At 41.2% G+C, this 21,335-nt stretch overlaps 1 protein-coding gene and 1 pseudogene across 21 annotated transcripts in view; both read left to right on the top strand.

Annotated features, from left to right (window-relative positions):
- Nucleotides 1-21,335, top strand: part of LOC139752858 (actin-binding LIM protein 3-like) — an 837,860-nt gene that overhangs the window by 326,813 nt on the left and 489,712 nt on the right. The window lies entirely within an intron of this gene.
- LOC139752978 (DNA-directed RNA polymerase II subunit rpb1-like) lies at nt 12,103-18,082 on the top strand (annotated as a pseudogene).

Below are 21,335 nucleotides of genomic sequence, written 5' to 3'. Positions count from 1 at the left end.
TCTCTCTCTCTCTCTCTCTCTCTCTCTCTCTCTCTCTCTCTCTCTCTCTCTCTCTCTCTCTCTCTCTCTCTCTCTCTCTGTCTGTTTGGAAGAGAACGACACAGTTGAACAGAACAGTTTCTGCTGGTGCCGGAGTGTAAACAACACACACACACACACACACACAGACACACACACACACACACACGCACCTTGCGTGAGACTGGCCACAAACCTTCAATTTTTCACCTCGCGAGCCTGGTGACTCATGAGCGGGTTGCCTCCTGCTACTTTTGACCAACTCCATTTTCTGTGCGGGACATAGAAAAAAAAAAAATAATCCCCTTTGAAAACAAAACGAAAAGTTATTCTTTATGAGATATTCGTATGCTAACGCTCACCTTGGTCTATATCAAATACCAAAAATAAATGAATCTATACGAAATTAAACGCGACGCAGGGGAGAGAAAGAAAAAAGAAAATGGGAGTTATCGTACTTCAGGAAGGCAACGAAAACGGCCATTTCTTTTTTATTTTTATTTTTTTATCACTTTTTTTTCTCTTTTTTTCTCTTCTTAATTTGTGTTCAGGCCGGCGTATCTGGCCACGGGTTGCCAGCTCGTGTATTTCAATCGTGTACAGCCAAGCCTCCCCCCTCTTTCCATTTTCTCCTCTGGCCATTAGTGGGTAATTCACACAGAGGGAGGGTAATTCACACAGAGGGAGGGTAATTCACACAGAGGGAGGGTAATTCACACAGAGGGAGGGTAATTCACACAGTTGGGAGGGTAATTCACACAGAGGGAGGGTAATTCACACAGAGGGAGGGTAATTCACACAGAGGGAGGGTAATTCACACAGAGGGAGGGTAATTCACACAGTTGGGAAGGTAATTCACACAGAGGGAGGGTAATTCACACAGAGGGAGGGTAATTCACACAGTTGGGAGGGAAGGGGGATTGGGGGGATGGGGGGGTGGGGGTAAAATAGACATGGGGGCAGCTTCTATTAAGTATGTGATGGTAGAGTAAGAGAGAGAGAGAGAGAGAGAGAGAGAGAGAGAGAGAGAGTCGTGCGAAGTTCGGTAAATAGATACATACATACGTACATGTGTGCATACGTACATACATACGGACGTATATATATATATATATATATATATATATATATATATATATATATATATATATATATCTTTCTTCTTCCACACACTTTACCAAACTCAGTCACCAGCTTCTGCAGTTTCTCACATGAATCAGCCACCAGCGCTGTATCATCAGCGAACAACAACTGACTCACTTCCCAAGCTCTCTCATCCCCAACAGACTTCATACTTGCCCCTCTTTCCAAAACTCTTGCATTTACCTCCCTAACAACCCCATCCATAAACAAATTAAACATCCATGGAGACATCACACACCCCTGCCGCAAAACTACATTCACTGAGAACCAGTCACTTTCCTCTCTTCCTACACGTACACATGCCTTACATCCTCGATAAAAACTTTTCACTGCTTCTAACAACTTTCCTCCCACACCATATATTCTTAATACCTTCCACAGAGCATCTCTATCAACTCTATCATATGCCTTCTCCAGATCCATAAATGCTACATACAAATAAGAGCAAGGTTATTAGGTACAGTAGGGTTGAGGGTCAAGTCAATTGGGAGGTGAGTTTGAATGGAGAAAAACTGGAGGAAGTGAAGTGTTTTAGATATCTGGGAGTGGATCTGGCAGCGGATGGAACCATGGAAGCGGAAGTGGATCATAGGGTGGGTGAGGGGGCGAAAATTCTGGGGGCCTTGAAGAATGTGTGGAAGTCGAGAACATTATCTCGGAAAGCATAAATGGGTATGTTTGAAGGAATAGTGGTTCCAACAATGTTGTATGGTTGCGAGGCGTGGGCTATGGATAGAGTTGTGCGCAGGAGGATGGATGTGCTGGAAATGAGATGTTTGAGGACAATGTGTGATGTGAGGTGGTTTGATCGAGTGAGTAATGTAAGGGTAAGAGAGATGTGTGGAAATAAAAAGAGCGTGGTTGAGAGAGCAGAAGAGGGTGTTTTGAAGTGGTTTGGGCACATGGAGAGAATGAGTGAGGAAAGATTGACCAAGAGGATATATGTGTCGGAGGTGGAGGGAACGAGGAGAAGAGGGAGACCAAATTGGAGGTGGAAAGATGGAGTGAAAAAGATTTTGTGTGATCGGGGGCCTGAACATGCATGAGGGTGAAAGGAGGGCAAGGAATAGAGTGAATTGGAGCGATGTGGTATACCGGGGTTGATGTGCTGTCAGTGGATTGAATCAAGGCATGTGAAGCGTCTGGGGTAAACCATGGAAAGCTGTGTAGGTATGTATATTTGCGTGTGTGGACGTATGTATATGCATGTGTATGGGGGGGGGGGGGTTGGGCCATTTCTTTCGTCTGTTTCCTTGCGCTACCTCGCAAACGCGGGAGACAGCGACAAAGTATAATAAAAAATAAAACAAAATAAATATATATATATATATATATATATATATATATATATATATATATATATATATATATATATATATATATATATATGAATATTTGAAAGGATCACAATTTTGCGCGTGATCAAGATATTCCTATGAGTCCACGGGGAAAATGAAACACGATAAGTTCCCAAGTGCACTTTTGTGTAATAATCACATCATCAGGGGAGATACAAGAGAGAAATATAAGCCAGTTGATATACATCAAAGAGACGAAGCTAGGACGCCATTTGTTAAACATGTGAACGCTCGTTGTATGTTTTGGACAATCACATGTTTATCAAATGGCGTCCTAGCTTCGTCTCTTCAATGTATATCAACTGACTTATATATCTCACTTGTATCTCCCCTGATGTGATTATTACGCGAAAGTGCACTTGGGAACTTATCGTGTTTCATTTTCCCCGTGGACTCATAGGAATATATATATATATATATATATATATATATATATATATATATATATATATATATATATATATATATATATATATATATATATATATATCTTTCTTTTAAACTATTCGCCATTTCCCGCGTTAGCGAGGTAGCGTTAAGAACAGAGGACTGGGCCTTTTTTTGGAATATCCTCACCTGGCCCCCTCTGTTCCTTCTTTTGGAAAATTAAAAAAAAAAACGAGAGGGGAGGATTTCCAGCCCCCCGCTCCCTCCCCTTTTAGTCGCCTTCTACGACACGCAGGGAATACGTGGGAAGTATTCTTAATCCCCTATCCCCAAGGATAATATATATATATATATATATATATATATATATATATATATATATATATATATATATATATATATATATATATTTTATACTTTGTCGCTGTCTCCCGCGTTTGCGAGGTAGCGCAAGGAAACAGACGAAAGAAATGGCCCAACCCCCCCCCCATACACATGTATATACATACGTCCACACACGCAAATATACATACCTACACAGCTTTCCATGGTTTACCCCAGACGCTTCACATGCCTTGATTCAATCCACTGACAGCACGTCAACCCCGGTATACCACATCGCTCCAATTCACTCTATTCCTTGCCCTCCTTTCACCCTCATGCATGTTCAGGCCCCGATCACACAAAATCTTTTTCACTCCATCTTTCCACCTCCAATTTGGTCTCCCTCTTCTCCTTGTTCCCTCCACCTCCGACACATATATCCTCTTGGTCAATCTTTCCTCACTCATCCTCTCCATGTGCCCAAACCACTTCAAAACACCCTCTTCTGCTCTCTCAACCACGCTCTTTTTATTTCCACACATCTCTCTTACCCTTACGTTACTCACTCGATCAAACCACCTCACACCACACATTGTCCTCAAACATCTCATTTCCAGCACATCCATCCTCCTGCGCACAACTCTATCCATAGCCCACGCCTCGCAACCATACAACATTGTTGGAACCACTATTCCTTCAAACATACCCATTTTTGCTTTCCGAGATAATGTTCTCGACTTCCACACATTCTTCAAGGCCCCCAGAATTTTCGCCCCCTCCCCCACCCTATGATCCACTTCCGCTTCCATGGTTCCATCCGCTGCCAGATCCACTCCCAGATATCTAAAACACTTCACTTCCTCCAGTTTTTCTCCATTCAAACTCACCTCCCAATTGACTTGACCCTCAACCCTACTGTACTTAATAACCTTGCTCTTATTCACATTTACTCTTAACTTTCTTCTTCCACACACTTTACCAAACTCAGTCACCAGCCTCTGCAGTTTCTCACATGAATCAGCCACCAGCGCTGTATCATCAGCGAACAACAACTGACTCACTTCCCAAGCTCTCTCATCCCCAACAGACTTCATACTTGCCCCTCTTTCCAAAACTCTTGCATTCACCTCCCTAACAACCCCATCCATAAACAAATTAAACAACCATGGAGACATCACACACCCCTGCCGCAAACCTACATTCACTGAGAACCAATCACTTTCCTCTCTTCCTACACGTACACATGCCTTACATCCTCGATAAAAACTTTTCACTGCTTCTAACAACTTGCCTACCACACCATATATTCTTAATACCTTCCACAGAGCATCTCTATCAACTCTATCATATGCCTTCTCCAGATCCATAAATGCTACATACAAATCCATTTGCTTTTCTAAGTATTTCTCACATACATTCTTCAAAGCAAACACCTGATCCACACATCCTCTACCACTTCTGAAACCACACTGCTCTTCCCCAATCTGATGCTCTGTACATGCCTTCACCCTCTCAATCAGTACCCTCCCATATAATTTACCAGGAATACTCAACAAACTTATACCTCTGTAATTTGAGCACTCACTCTTATATATATATATATATATATATATATATATATATATATATATATATATATATATATATATATATATATATATATATACAATGCTTATAACATAGATAGACATAGACTATCAAATGAATTGATTGATAGATAGTTACATAAATAGATAGATTGATAGATAGACGAACAGTGAGAACTAGGCAATGTAAGAAGGATATAGATACATAGTTACGCAAAGATAGGCGTACAGATAGATAGATACTGAGATAAAGATAGATAATGACATTAGATATCCACCGTGGAGAGAGAGAGAGAGAGAGAGAGAGAGAGAGAGAGAGAGAGAGAGAGAGAGAGAGAGAGACTAGCCATGCAAAGATAGGCAGATAGATAGATGAGATAGATTGTCAAAATCATCGGTTAAGGGAATTACGATAAATATCTGATGAGAAGTACGCGAGGGATAGATATACCCGTGCATTCGCAGATAGATTAATAGATAGATAGATATTTATTATTTATTCATTACTTATTTTGCTTTGTCGCTGTCTCCCGCGTTAGCGAGGTAGCGCAAGGAAACAGACGAAAGGAATGGCCCAATCCACCCACATACACATGTATATACATACACGTCCACACACGCAAATATACATACCTATACATCTCAATGTATACATATATATACAAACACAGACATATACATGTATACACATGTACATAATTCATACTGTCTGCCTTTATTCATTCCCATCGCCACCCCGCCACACATGGAATAACAACCCCCTCCCCTCCTCATGTGTGCGAGGTAGCACTAGGAAACGACAACAAAGGCCCCATTCGTTCACACTCAAACTTTAGCTGTCATGTAATAATACACCGAAACCACAACTCCCTTTCCATATCCAGGCCCCACAGAACTTTCCATGGTTTACCCCAGACGCTTCACATGCCCTGGTTCAATCTATTGACAGCACGTCGACCCCGGTATACCACATCGTTCCAATTCACTCTCTTCCTTGCACTCCTTTCACCCTCCTGCATGTTCAGGCCCCGATCACTTAAAATCTTTTTCACTCCATTTACACGATAGATAGATGGTGTAAATGGATAAGATGATGACTTCAAATGTGCTCATACAACCTTACTGAACTCATTTCCCTCCATTCTTAGAGCCAGGAATAGAGTTAATAGAGTTAGCTCTCTGATATAGAATGGACGCAGTTGATCAGGGATTAGATTAAGGATAATTGGCTGGCATCAAGGGACAGGGTGCTTTCCAACAGCCAGGCAACCCACCCGGTGGTGACTGGCGGTCTGGGGCAAGAGTGCCAACGAGAAGACATCTGTGATCCTATTCAAAATGTCGTGATGTGGTCCCTCCCGTTTTCCATCGTAGGGCCGACGCTGGCCTTTCGCTCCTCGCCAACCCTTTGTCTTCACTAAGTGAACAATTACCCCCTTTGTGTACCGTTACTGAAACAGTAACGGAGATACAGATAACTCCCGGCTATAATAAAAAGCATAGTTGTCTCTTTCGTGTACGTTGACTAAACCCTTTCCTCTACGACAACCTTTTCTCGGTCATGGACACTCTACCAAAATTATGTACGATAACATCAGTTTCACTCCTAGAGTACGTTACTGAATATGACTGGAAATCATTAGTAAAGTAATTTGAACCTGAATATGATGATCGACCACCTTAGTCATAGTTTTCATCTTGTACAGTACCTTAACATGCACTTGGGTGTTAACAATTTCTCCCAGGAGTTCGCTAGTTGGCGCCTGAGAACGATATCTAACAACTTTTGTTACGATAATTCATCCTTGCGCGTAGTATTTGACTCAGATTGTACGATAATGTGCGTTAAAATCAGTTTTTCCCACTAGAGTACGATCGTTATAAGCAACATTTCAATTCTCACTATCTCTATAATCAGCATATCTATCCTCACTATCTCTTTAAACAGCATATCTATCCTCACTATCTATAGAATCAGCATATCTATTCTCACTATCTATATAATCAACATATCTATCATCATTATCTCTATAATCAAAATATCTATCCTCACTATCTCTTTAATCAGCATATCTATCCTCACTATGTCTATAATCAACATATCTATCCTCGCCATCTCTATAATCAGCATATCAATCCTCAGTATCTCTATGATCAACATATCTATCCTCACTATCTCTATAATCAGCACATCTATCCTCTATCTCTATAATCAGCATATCTATCCTCACTATCTTTATAATCATCATATCTATCCTCACTATCTATATAATCAGGATAACTATCCTCACTATCATTATAATCAGCATATCTATCCTCACTACCTTTGCAATCAACATATCTATCCTCACTATCTCTATAATCAGCATATCTATCCTCACTATCAATATAATCAGCATATCTATCCTAATTGCATTTTTAATAAGCATATCTATCCTCAGTATCTCTATAATCAGCATATCTATCTTCACTATCTCTTTAATCAGCATATCTATCCTCACTATGTCTATAATCAGCAAATCCATCCTCGCCATCTCTATAATCAGCATATCATTCCTCACTATCTCTATAATCAGCATATCTATCCTCACTATCTCTATAATCAGCACATCTATCCTCACTGTCTCTATAGTCACCAAATCTCTCCTCACTATCTATATAATCAAAATAACTATCCTCACTATCTCTATAATCAGCATATCTAACCTCACTATCTTTACAATCAGCATATCTATCCTAACTATCTACATAATCAGCATATCTATCCTCACTATCTAAATAATCAGCATATCAATCCCCATTGCCTCTTTGATAAGCATATCTGTCCTCACTACCTCTATAATCAGCATATCTATCCTCACTGTCACTATATTCAGCATATTTCTCCTCACTATCTCTATAATCAGCATTTCTATCCTCATTCTGTATACAATCAGCATATCTATCCTCACTGTCTCTATAATCACCATATCAATCCTCACTATCTCTATAATCAGCATATCTATCCTCACTATCTCTATAATCAGCATATCTATCTTCACTATCTCTATAATCAGTATCTCGATCCTCACTATCTATATAATCAGCATATATATCCTCACTATCTTTATAATCCCCAATAACTCTATAATCAGCATATCTATCCTCACTGTCTATATAATCAGCATATCTATCCTTACCATCTCTATAATTAGCATATCTATCCTCACTAGATAGATAATCAGCATATCTATCCTCACTATCTATATAATCAGCACATCTATCCTCACTATCTATATAATCAGCATGTTTATCCTCACTATCTCTATAATCAGCATAACTATCCTCACTATCTATATGGTCAGCATATCTATCCTCACTGTCTCTATAATCAGCATATCTATCCTTACTATCTCTATGATCAGTATATTCATCCTAGATATCTATATAACAAACATAGTTAACCTCACTATCTCTATAATCACCATATTTATCATCACTATCTATACAATCAGCATACTTATCCTCTCTATCTATATAATCAGCATATGTATCCTCACTATCTATATAATCAGCGAATCTATCCTCACTATCTATATAATCAGCATATTTATCCTCACTCTCTCTCTATAATCAGCATATCCATCCTCACTATCTCTATAATCACCATATATTTCCTCACTGCCTGTATAATCAGCATATCAATCCTGACTATCTCTATAATCAGCATATCTATCCTCACTATCTCTATAGTCATCATATCTATCCTCACTATCTCTATAATCAGCATATCTATCCTCACTATCTCTTTAAACAGCATACCTATCCTCACTATCTATATAATCAGCATATCTATCCTCACTATCTATATAATCAACATATCTATCATCATTATCTCTATAATCAGCATATCTATACTCACTATCTATATAATCAACATATCTATCATCATTATCTCTATAATCAGCATATCTATCCTCACTATCTCTAAAATCAGCATATCAATCCTCACTATCTCTATGAGCAGCATATCTATCCTCACTATCTCTATAATTAGCATATCTATCTTAACTATCTCTATAATCAAAATATTTATCCTCACTATCTATATGATCAGAATATCTATCCTCACTATCTCTATAATCAGAATATCTATCCTCACTATCTTTACAATCAGCATATCTATCGTCACTATCTCTATAGTCAGCATATCTATGCTCACTACCAATATAATCAGAATAACTATCCTCACTATCTTTATAATCAGCATATCTATCCTGATTATCTTTACAATCACTTATCTATCCTCACTATGTCTATAATCAGCATATCTATCCTCACTATCAATATAATCAGCATATCTATGCTAACTATGTCTATAATCAGCATATCCATCCTCGCTATCTCTATAATGAGCATATCATTCCTCACTATCTCTATAATCAGCATATCTATCCTCACTATCTCTATAATCAGCACATCTATCCTCACTGTCTCTATAATCACCAAATCTATCCTCACTATCTATATAATCAAAATAACTATCCTCACTATCTCTATAATCAGCATATCTATCCTCACTATCTTTACAATCAGCATATCGATCCTCTCTATCTCTATAATCAGCGTATCTATCCTCACTATCTTTACAATCAGCATATCTATCCTAAATATCTATATAATCAACATATCTATCGTCACTATCTAAATAATCAGCATATCTATCCCCATTGCCTCTTTAATAAGCATATCTATCCTCACTACATCTATAATCAGCATATCTATCCTCATTGTCACTATATTCAGCATACCTCTCCTCACTATCTCTATAATCAGCATATCTAACCTCATTATCTGTATAATCAGCATATCTATCCTCACTATCGCTATAATCAACATATCTATCCTCACTATCTCTATAATCAGCATATCTAGTCTCACTATCTCTATAATCAGCATATCTATCCTCACTATCTCTATAATCAGTATCTCTATCCTCACTATCTATATAATCAGCATATCAATCCTCACTATCTTTATAATCCCCAATAACTCTATAATCAGCATATCTATCCTCACTCTCTATATAATCAGCATATCTATCCTTACCATCTCTATAATTAACATATCTATCCTCACTATATAATCAGCATATCTATCCTCGCTATATATATATATAATCAGCATATCTATCCACACTATCTATATAATCAGCATATTTATCCTCACTATCTCTATAATCAGCATATCTATCTTTACTATCTATATAATCAGCATACTTATCCTCTCTATATATATAATCAGCATATCTATCCTCACTATCTATATGATCAGCGTATCTATCCTCAATATCTATATAATCAGCATATCTATCCTCACTCTCTCTCTATAATCAGCATATCTATCCTCACTATCTCTATAATCACCATATATTTCCTCACTGCCTGTATAATCAGCATATCAATCCTGACTGTCTCTATAATCAGCATATCTCTCCTCACTATCTCCATAGTCATCATATCTATCCTAACAATCTCTATAATCAGCATATCTATCCTCACTATCTCTTTAAACAGCATATCTATCCTCACTATCTATATGATCAGCATATCTATCCTCACTATCTATATAATCAACATATCTATCATCATTATCTCTATAATCAGCATATCTATCCTCACTATCTATATAATCAACATATCTATCATCATTATCTCTATTATAAGCATATCTATCCTCACTATCTCTATAATCAGCATATCAATCCTCACTATCTCTATGATCAGCATATCTATCCTAACTATCTCTATAATTAGCACATCTATCTTAACTATCTCTATAATAAACATATATATCCTCACTATCTATATGATCAGAATATCTATCCTCACTATCTCTATAATCAGAATATCTATCCTCACTATCTTTACAGTCCGCATATCTATTCTCACTATCTCTATAATCAGCATATCTATCCTCACTATCTCCGTAATCAGCATATCAATCCTCACTATCTCTTTAATCAGCATATCTATCCTCACTATTTCTATAATCAGCACATTTATCTTAACAATCTCTATAATTAGCATATCTATCCTCACTATCTCTATAATCAGCATATCTATCCTCGCTATCTTTACAATCAACATATATATCCACACTCTCTCTATAATCAGCATATCTATCCTCACTATCCATATAATCAGAATATCTATCCTCATTGCCTCTTTAATAAGCATATCTATCATCAGTATCTCTATAATCAGCATATCTATCCTCACTGTCTCTATATTCAGCATACCTATCCTCACTATCTATATAATCAGCATATCTATCCTCACTATCTATATAACCAGCACATCTATCCTCACTATCTCTCTAATCAACATATTTATCCTCACTATCTCTATAATCAGTATATCTATCCTCACTATCTCTATAATTAGCTTATCTATCCGCACTATCTCTATAATCAGCATATCTATTCTCACTGTCTCTATAATCAGTATATCTCTCCGTACTATCTATATAATCAGCATATCTATCCTCACTATCTTTATAATCAGCATATCTATCCCCACTACCTCTATAATCAGCATATCTATCCTCACTATCTATATAATCAGCATATCTATCCTTACTATCTCTATAATTAACATATCTATCCTCACTACATAATCAGCATATCTGTCCTCACTATCTATATAATCAGCATATCTATCCTCACTATCTTTATAATCAGCATATTTATCCATACTATCTCTATAATCAGCATATTTATCCTCACTATCTATATAATCAGTATATCTATCCTCACTGTCTCTATAATCAGCATATTTATCCTCACTATCTCTATAATCAGCATATTCATCCTCACTATCTATATAATCAGCATATCTATCCTCACTATCTCTATAATCAGCATATTTATCCTCACTATCTATATAATCAGCATATTTATCCTCGCTATCTATATAATCCGCATATATATCCTCACTATCTATATAATCAGCATATCTATCCTCACTATCTATATAATGAGCATATTTATCCTCACTCTCCCTATAATTAGCATATCCATCCTCACGATCTCTATAATCAGCATATATTTCCTCACTGCCTGTATAATCAGCATATCTATCCTCACTATCTCTATAATCAGCATATCTATCCTCATTGTCTCTATAATCAGCATATCTATCCTCACTATCTCAATCAGCATATCTATCCTCACTATCTATATTATCAGCATATCTATCCTCACTGCCTCTAGAATCAGCATATTTATCTTCACTGCCTCTACAATTAGCATATCTATCCTCACTATATAATCAGCATATCTATCCTCGCTATCTATATAATCAGCATTATCCTCTGCCTCCATTATCAGCATATCTATCCTTACTATATCATCAGGATATCTATCCTCACTGCCTCTATAGTCAGCATATCTCTCCTCACTACTTCCATAATCAACATTTATATCCACACTATATTAGGAGCATCTCTGTCTTTCCCTCCTACTCCATCAATCAGCATATCTCTTTGCTCGATGCCCGCATCGTCAGCATATATGTATATCCTCACTGTCATATGTTATCTATCTCCATGATCATCATTCCTCTCTTCACTATATGGGATGTAGATACCTGGAACGGAACCACCTTTACTAGATTTTGTGACCCTATCTAGGCAGCGCCATTAGAGGTGCCTCTGGAGGTTTTATAAAATATTAAAAAAGAGCAGGCGTTTGAAACAGATAGATATGTCAGAGAAGTAGGAATATTATAGACATAAACGGTCGAAAAATCCTGAAATCCCAGAACCTACGAAGAGGAGGAAGGTGGACAAAGAAGATGAACAACCCTAGCACACTGACCTGACGACACTGCAAGAGCTTTTCAGAAAGAAGAACGACAAATAGTTGGCCATGTACAAGCCACGGACGTCTCCCACCTCGTCCAGGAGGCAAGACAATGAGCAGTGGAGGAAGGCTTCGGTTCTGTACGGGATTCACAATTGCTTGGAGACTGATGAAGATGTGAAGGAGTTCCGTGAAGCATTGAAAGATTTCGACAAAAACATCAGCTTTTCCGAGTGCCCGGACCCAGCACCGGAGAACTTGAGAACTGTGGACAGCGACACCGGCTTGGACTCCCCTTGCTCGTCCGATTTCATTGAGGAGGTAAAGGAGCTTGAACGGGCGATGCGCAAGCAAAGTGACGTGTCCTAGCTGAACTCGTGGTGTAACGAGGAAACTGACATAGATAAGAATTGGACTCGCATCCCCCGCAAACGGAAGGCGGAGGTCGTAGATAAGGTACAGATAACCTTCATGACGGACCAGGATGTTCTTGACAAGAGCTTTCTTGAAGTCAAGGAGGTTGGACTTCATGCAGAGGAGAACTCCGTGACTGACCCGCGTCTTGGGCCCCCAATACTTAACAGGAACATCTTGTGTCCCACATGCTTGATGAAGGACTGCCTCGGGCACTTAGGTCACATTGACTTGGGACACTACGTGTATCATCCAGCGATCGTACATAAACTGGTGGAGGTTCTCCGGTAGATCTGTCCGCATTGCTTGGGTCCGGCAAAAAAGTGTGAGAGAGATAGAGAAAGGTTAGAGAAACTGTTAGCTTACGATAAAGTTATCGACAGGCTTCCAGGGAAGATCAGAAGAGTGATCAATATGAAACGCCACACCCCGGAGAAGGAACGTTTGATTAAGGAGGTAGAGGAAGAATATGAAGAGTACAAACGCCTAACGCGATACAAGATCACTTCGACTTGCTGTGTGAAATACAAGGTGAAATACTCCATCATTAAGATCAGAGGGATGAAATTCATTCGGACCACCATACACGAGAAGTTCGAGAAGCCTATCAAGAAAGTTTACTGGCCATTCGCCCTTTACCGTTTCCTAAAGAGTGTCCCTAGCGAGACATTGAGGGCTCTGAAGCTCAAAAATGATGTAGAGATTTTCTTCCACCGTTACGTGCCGGTAGTGCCAACCGTAATCAGACAGATGAAGCTAGTGGACGGTGCCTATGTACCGCACCCCACCACAGTGTGGTATAACAAATTGGTCGGAGTGAAAAAGAGCCTTCAGGAACTGCGTCCGGAGCTTGTGCGGTTGGATAAAGCGGTTAACTATAACACCGACTCCGATTTCTGTTAGCGGCTGTCGGAAGAATTCTTGCTGCCACAGGAGATCCAATCTCTCAGGCACCAAACGTATCAGAAGTTGAAAGAACAGGAATTCGGTGAGAAACAAGATAAAATGAAGTAGGTTAGGATTAATATGGCTCGGTTTACCGAGAAGACTTCGCAGTCTCCCGAAAAGGAATCCGGAAATGAGGAAAGTGGCGAAGACGGTGAAGAGGTCGACTCACATCAAAAGAGAGTGTAAGAGGAAATCGAGAGGCAGAAAGAGGAAAGGGAATTAGATTCTGCAGAGCAGGCCAACATATCGGATGACGAGGGTCTGGCTCGAGATAACGATATGAAAGAGAAGATGGAGGACGAAGAGGACTAGGAGACGCTGGATTCCATAAAGGACCTGTTTAGCGAAGATGAGGAAATGGACGATGCCACCATGTAACTGAACGAGAAATACTTCGAAATGGATTGTAAGGTTTTTGGCCTCAAGCAGGCAGAAGTCAACGAGACCTCGTGCAAGCTGTCTCCCATGGTAAGTCAGATTTTGTTGAAGATGTCTTTCATACTCCAGAAGTTGTAGAAGGACGCAACGCATAGGCTGGAGGGTAAGAAAGGTTGGATCAGGCACGGTCTGCTGGGGAAGAGGGTTAACAACTGTGCCCGTGCTGTCTTTACAATCGACGACCATCTCCCGGTCGGCACAGTCGGCCTCCCGAGGAAGTGTGCCAGCAAGCTCGTCCTTGAAACGTATGTCGAGAGGGCAAATCTGCAGGAGATGCAGAAGCTAGTGGACAACTTCCCCAACCACCCTTGCCTCTTCAGCGTTACCAGGGGGAACTACCAGATCCAACTTAAGGACATGATAAGGCCGAAAGGAGAGAGTAGTAGTCTGTGCATCCTTCGCGTTGGTGACGTGGTCCAGAGACAGGTCATGGACGGGGATATGGTCCTCGTCAACCGCCAGCCAACGCTGACGAAGACGTGCATCATGGCCCACAAGGTCAAGGTCACCGACACGAACACCATCTCTCTCAACGTTCTCGTCACCGACAGCTTCCATGCTGATTGTGACGGTGACGAAATAAACATTTTCGTCCCCAAGCAGATCATGCCGGAGCTTAGAAGGATGACCCCTACCTTCAACCTCTATTCCTTCAAGGACGGGAGATGTCTTCAGCAGCTGAAGGATTATGTGCTCGTCGCAGGATATACACTTAGCACGCAGAACGTGTTTATCGCTAGGAAAACCCTGGAGTCTATAGTCCCCGGCGAATCCAGGCGACGTCATCCAGCTATATTGAAGCCCGAAGTTCTGTGGACCGGGAAGCAGCTCTTGTCAAGTTCTTTCCCCGAAGACTTAACCCTGGACATCCTTAGGGAAAAAATGGACTTGGACCGATTCGTCATCCGTGGGGGAGAGTTCCTATCTGGAGAGTTCACCAAGAAAACCCAGGATGAACTATTATCCTGCTGCTGTAAAATCTTTTACGACCACGAAACTACCCAAAGGATGACGGGAAAATTGCAGCGCACAATTCTCGATTGTTCTCGCTACATGCAAATTCAGGGCTGGAACTTCACACACTTTGATCTCCTTTACCCAGATAAGGAGCGCTTGGAGAGAATCAGAAAACACGCGCTCGAGGAAGTAGCTGAGGCCATGAAGGTTAAGGATCCCATATTGAGAAATAGACTTTTGAAGGCTGTCGTACCCAATGCAGTGCCTGAGCTTGTCAAGGGCCTGGACAGGAACAGCAATGTACTGGCCAAGTTGAAGTCAGGCGCTTGCGATCCCATTAACCTCGTACACTGTGTCTTGTTCATTGGATAGCTGAACATAGACGACAAACCTCTGCCCAAGCAGGTAGGCGGCAGACTCACCCACCACTTTACCCGTGACGATGATAGCGCAGAAGCCCAGGGCTTCATCTTTTCTTGTTACAACGACGGCGTAAAGAAAAAAGATATCCCTCTCTTGGCTGCCGTTGCTCGTGATTCCGTGATTAGAAAACATAAATCTACGGCAGACAGCGGTTATATGTAGAGGAAATTGACCCGGTTCCTTGAGGACGTCACTGTTAGGCACGACGGAACAGTTAGAGAAGCAACAGAGAAGATAATCCAACAGGTTTACGGCGGTGACGGGTTCTTGCCTTCCAAATGCATCCCTGTCGTTGTGTAGTGTGCTCCCTTTAGCGACGAGGAACGTGATGAGTTTAGTCGTTTCATGAACCAGCCACGGTTTACACCCGCGGAGAGACGCTTGATGGAGAAAGAGCTCCTGACACTGCAGAAAGATAGGAGGTTCCTCGCCAAGCACTACCGGCCGAAGAATAAGGATGGTTCGATCACCGTGACCTTCCCCGTCCATCTTCCTTACGTGTTGAATAAGGTCTTGTCTCGGATTCCCAAGCGAGGCGCGATGGTAAGGGTCAAGGAGATCAGGCAGGGCGTGAGGTGCTTGTTTAAGAACTTGGAGGATTTTATTGACCCGCCCATTGACAATTAGGAAGAAGAGGATGCTTTCTGGGAGCAATTGGAGACCCGAAAGGCCAGGAGAGATTTGATGATTTCACTCGGTATGAACTGCCGCACCTCCCCCAGAAGGGGACCCAACGGCAAGTACCCGGAGCGTAATTACAACCGTGACTTTGAAGTGAAGCGGAGAAAGAAGCCGATTAGGCTCTTAGGGACCCCTCTGTCTTTCTTTGAGCGCTACATCCGCTAGCACGTCAATATCTTCGAAATGTTGAAGTTGAAGATCACCCGCAGGCAGTTCATCGGCGTGTTGCAGGAGATACGTATCAAGTTCCACGAAGGTAGACCCGAGGTTGGGGAACACGTAGGGGCCCTAGCAGCCCAGGCCCTGGCAGAGCCACTTGTACAGATGACACTTAACGCTGTCCACAGAGCAGGTGGGTCTGGCCAGGACTGCAGTGCAATGGAACGTCTTACCCACCTATTGAACGGCACCGCTCTGGACGTCATTGAGAAAGAGGATACTCTAGGTATGGAAGCTGCTCAGGACCTGCTGGTGAAGGAAATTAAGAGTGTTTACGACGATGCAGGGGAAAAGGTTGACATCCGGCACATTGAACTGGTCGTCGACTACATGGGAAGGGACGATCACTTGAGGGGTTTCAACCGACACGACATTCCAGAGTATACAAGTTTCCTCAAGGCTGCCGCATTTGAGAAACCCGTGAGCGTTTTCGTGGAGGCAGCTTACAACCGGAGAATAGACCCTCTGAAAGGCGTCAGTGAAAATATTATGATGTGCAAGCCCGTGAATATGCCTATAGGCGAAGTGCTTTGGGTGGAAGGGAGGAATGATGATACAACGGAAGGGTCCAGTGATGAGGATTGCTCTCTCGATACTATCAGGAGAAAATACAGTGAAAGGAGGAGGAGGACGAGGAGGGGTTACCGCACGCAACTGGACTCTGTGTAGCATGAGAAGAAACGCCAGAGGGACGAGAGTGATGGCTCTGAGGGGACCTCTCCTCCAAAGAGATTAAAGGAGGAGATCTGCCTGAAGAAACGCCAGAGGGACGAGAGTGATGGCTCTGAGGGGACCTCTCCTCCAAAGAGATTAAAGGAGGAGATCTGCCTGAAGAAACGCCAGAGGGACGAGAGTGATGGCTCTGAGGGGACCTCTCCTCCAAAGAGATTAAAGGAGGAGATCTGCCTGAAGAAACGCCAGAGGGACGAGAGTGATGGCTCTGAGGGGACCTCTCCTCCAAAGAGATTAAAGGAGGAGATCTGCCTGAAGAAACGCCAGAGGGACGAGAGTGATGGCTCTGAGGGGACCTCTCCTCCAAAGAGATTAAAGGAGGAGATCTGCCTGAAGAAACGCCAGAGGGACGAGAGTGATGGCTCTAAGGGGACCTCTCCTCCAAAGAAATTAAAGGAGGAGATCTCTCTGAAGAAACGCCAGAGGGACGAGAGTGATGGCTCTGAGGGGACTTCTCCTCCAAAGAGATTAAAGGAGGAGATCTGCCTGAAGAAACGCCAGAGGGACGAGAGTGATGGCTCTAAGGGGACATCTCCTCCAAAGAGATTAAAGGAGGAGATCTGCCTGAAGAAACGCCAGAGGGACGAGAGTGATGGCTCTAAGGGGACCTCCTCCAAAGAGATTAAAGGAGGAGATCTGCCTGAAGAAACGCCAGAGGGACGAGAGTGATGGTTCTGAGGGGACCTCTTAGAAGAGTGTCATTGGATTAAGACGAAAGTGATGTGATTGTCGAAGGTGAGGAGGTGTCATCTCCATTGGGGGAAGAATGATATTTGACTGACGAAGGTGAGGCTTGAGGACCCTCATTTATTCGTATATATACACTATCCTCATTTATTCGTATATCTACACTATCTTCATTTATTGTATATCTACACTATCCTCATTTATTCGTATATCTACACTATCTTCATTTATTGTATATCTACACTATCCTCATTTATTCGTATATCAATAATACAATTATCTAATTTGTATAGACCATCACTAATATTAAGATTATAATTCTTTGTGTATTTGATAATAGAAGATTCAGTGATATTTCTCGTGGTAATAGGGTTAGAGTTTATAACTGAGATGGCATTACTCCAGTCAATACAATGATCATAGTTTTCAACGTGATTAAATAAGGCATTGGATTCTTGTCCCGTTCTTATACTATATTTATGCTGCTTAATTCTAACAGAAAGATCCTCACCAGTCTTCCCAACATAAAACGTCACAATTTTTACATGGCACTTTATAGATGCACCCTGTAGAAGTTTCTGGTGAATTCCTGATTAAGACATTCTTTATAGTATTATTGTTGCTGAAGGAAACATTTACATTAAGTGACTTAAGCAACATGGATAGTAAAGTAAAATCATTTCTAGAAGGGAGAATTAAAATATTCTTGGTGTTAATGGGAGGTTTGGGCCTGGATGTGGAAAAGGAGATGTGGTTTCGGTGCATTACACATGAGAGCTAGAGACTGAGTGTGAACGAATGTGGCCTTTGTTGTCTTTTCTTAGCGCTATCTCGCACGCATGCGGGGGGAAAGGGGATGCCATTTCATGTGTGGCTGGGTTTCTCCCTGAAGAAACGCCAGAAGGACGAGAGTGATGGCTCTGAGGGGAGCTCTACTCTGGAGGAAGACGAAGGTGATGTCATTGTCGAAGGTGAGGAGTCACTGTCACTGGAAGAAGACGAAGGTCATGTCTTTGTCGAAGGTGAGGAGGGGTCATCTCCATTCATTATTATATCTACACTATCCTTATTTCTTTCTATATCTATCTTCACTCTCTTCATTGATTCGTATATCTTCAGAATCGATGTTCAGAAATGTCGTGATGTGGTCCCTCCCGTTTTCCATCGTAGGGCCGACGCTGGCCTTTCGCTCCTCGCCAACCCTTTGTCTTCACTAAGTGAACAATTACCCCCTTTGTGTACCGTTACTGAAACAGTAACGAAGATACAGATAACTCCCGGCTATAATAAAAAGCATAGTTGTCTCTTTCGTGTACGTTGACTAAACCCTTTCCTCTACGACAACCTTTTCTCGGTCATGGACACTCTACCAAAATTATGTACGATAACATCAGTTTCACTCCTAGAGTACGTTACTGAATATGACTGGAAATCATTAGTAAAGTTATTTGAACCTGAATATGATGATCGACCTCCTTAGTCATAGTTTTCATCTTGTACAGTACCTTAACATGCACTTGGGTGTTAACAATTTCTCCCAGGAGTTCGCTAGTTGGCGCCTGAGAACGATATTTAACAACTTTTGTTACGATAATTCATCCTTGCGCGTAGTATTTGACTCAGATTGTACGATAATGTGCAAGTTAAAATCAGTTTTGCCCACGAGTACGATCGTATTCCCATACTGTGACAACTCATTGAGTGCATTCGTAGCTCTGTAAGTAAAGTAAAATCTGTTCAATTACTGTAAAGTAAAATCATTCGCCTTGAGCAAAATGCTCAGCGATTGGAACCAATAATTTCTCCCTGCGTAAGATAATAACTCCCTTGGTAAGACAGTTCACACACTAAGTACGATAATCTACCGTTCGTTTACGATACTTCAACACATGAAGCACCATAATCGAACCCCGTGAACTCAAGAAGGGACTCTTGGGTCTATTAAATGAGCTCCATGATTAGGATGAATGAGCCTTAAGTACAATAATTCATCATTTAATGGGTATAGAGGTAGATGGATCAGTTCTCCTGTATAAGGGCTGAGATTACTTCAGGCAATATTGAGGTCACGGTCGTGATGCTCATTTGTTTATGGTCATTCTGGAGGCCGTGATGCTCATTTGTCTACAGTCACTGTAAACAGGTCATAATTGATCAATTGTTTACGGTCACTGTCGAGGTCGTAGTGATCCTTTGTTTACACACACACTCTAAACAGATCATGGACGTTGAATTGTCTATAGTTAGTCGACAGTATAGGTTGTTTACAAGACCACTTCGGGGTAATAAGGACATAGGGATCAACCGTGTTGAATATCCAAAGGCTCGAATTCCCTATACTGACGCCATCGTGGCATTTGATCTTATTACCGGAATTCCGGAGTGAAGTCATATCCGGAGTGATATCCACCTGACCATCCACTTCCTACCACACCACTGCAGAAGAACATCCTCTTTTTTCATATAAATTGGGTAAAGGAGAGGAGGAAGAGGTGGGACAGGGGAAGAGATAGTTTGAAATGGATCAGAAAACCCGAGTATGTACAGGTGTACTAACACTCTCATTAAGCTGCTCCCAAAACACTTGCCTCTCATGATCTTTCTTCTCATGCCCAGGTGCATTTGCACCAATAATCACCCATCTCTCTCCATCAACTTTCATTTTTACCCATATTAATCTAGAATTTACTTTCTTACATGTGTAGGTTATATATGGCTGGTGCCACTCAGGAGGGCCCCAGCTGGCACCAGCGATATATACATAAGTGTACGTATGTAAGTAGGAGAGATGGCCAGAGAGCGTTATTGGATTACGTGTTAATTGATAGGCGCGCAAAAGAGAGACTTTTGGATGTTAATGTGCTGAGAGGCGCAACTGGAGGGATGTCTAATCATTATCTTGTGGAGGCGAAGATGAAGATTTGTAGGGGTTTTCAGAAAAGAAGAGAGAATGTTGGGGTGATGAAAGTGGTGAGAGTAAGTGAGCTTGGGAAGGAGACTTGTGTGAGGAAGTACCAGGAGAGACTGAGTACAGAATGGAAAAAGGTGAGAACAATGGAGGTAAGGGGAGTGGGGGAGGAATGGGATGTATTAGGGAAGCAGTGATGGCTTGCGCAAAAGATGCTTGTGGCATGAGAAGCGTGGGAGGTGGGTTGATTAGAAAGGGTAGTGAGTGGT

This window comes from Panulirus ornatus, chromosome 13, assembly GCF_036320965.1.
Source record: "Panulirus ornatus isolate Po-2019 chromosome 13, ASM3632096v1, whole genome shotgun sequence".
In the NCBI taxonomy this organism is placed as follows: Eukaryota; Metazoa; Arthropoda; class Malacostraca; order Decapoda; family Palinuridae; genus Panulirus; species Panulirus ornatus.
Note: the sequence above shows the minus strand (reverse complement) of the source record. Positions and strands in the feature narration are given on the sequence as shown.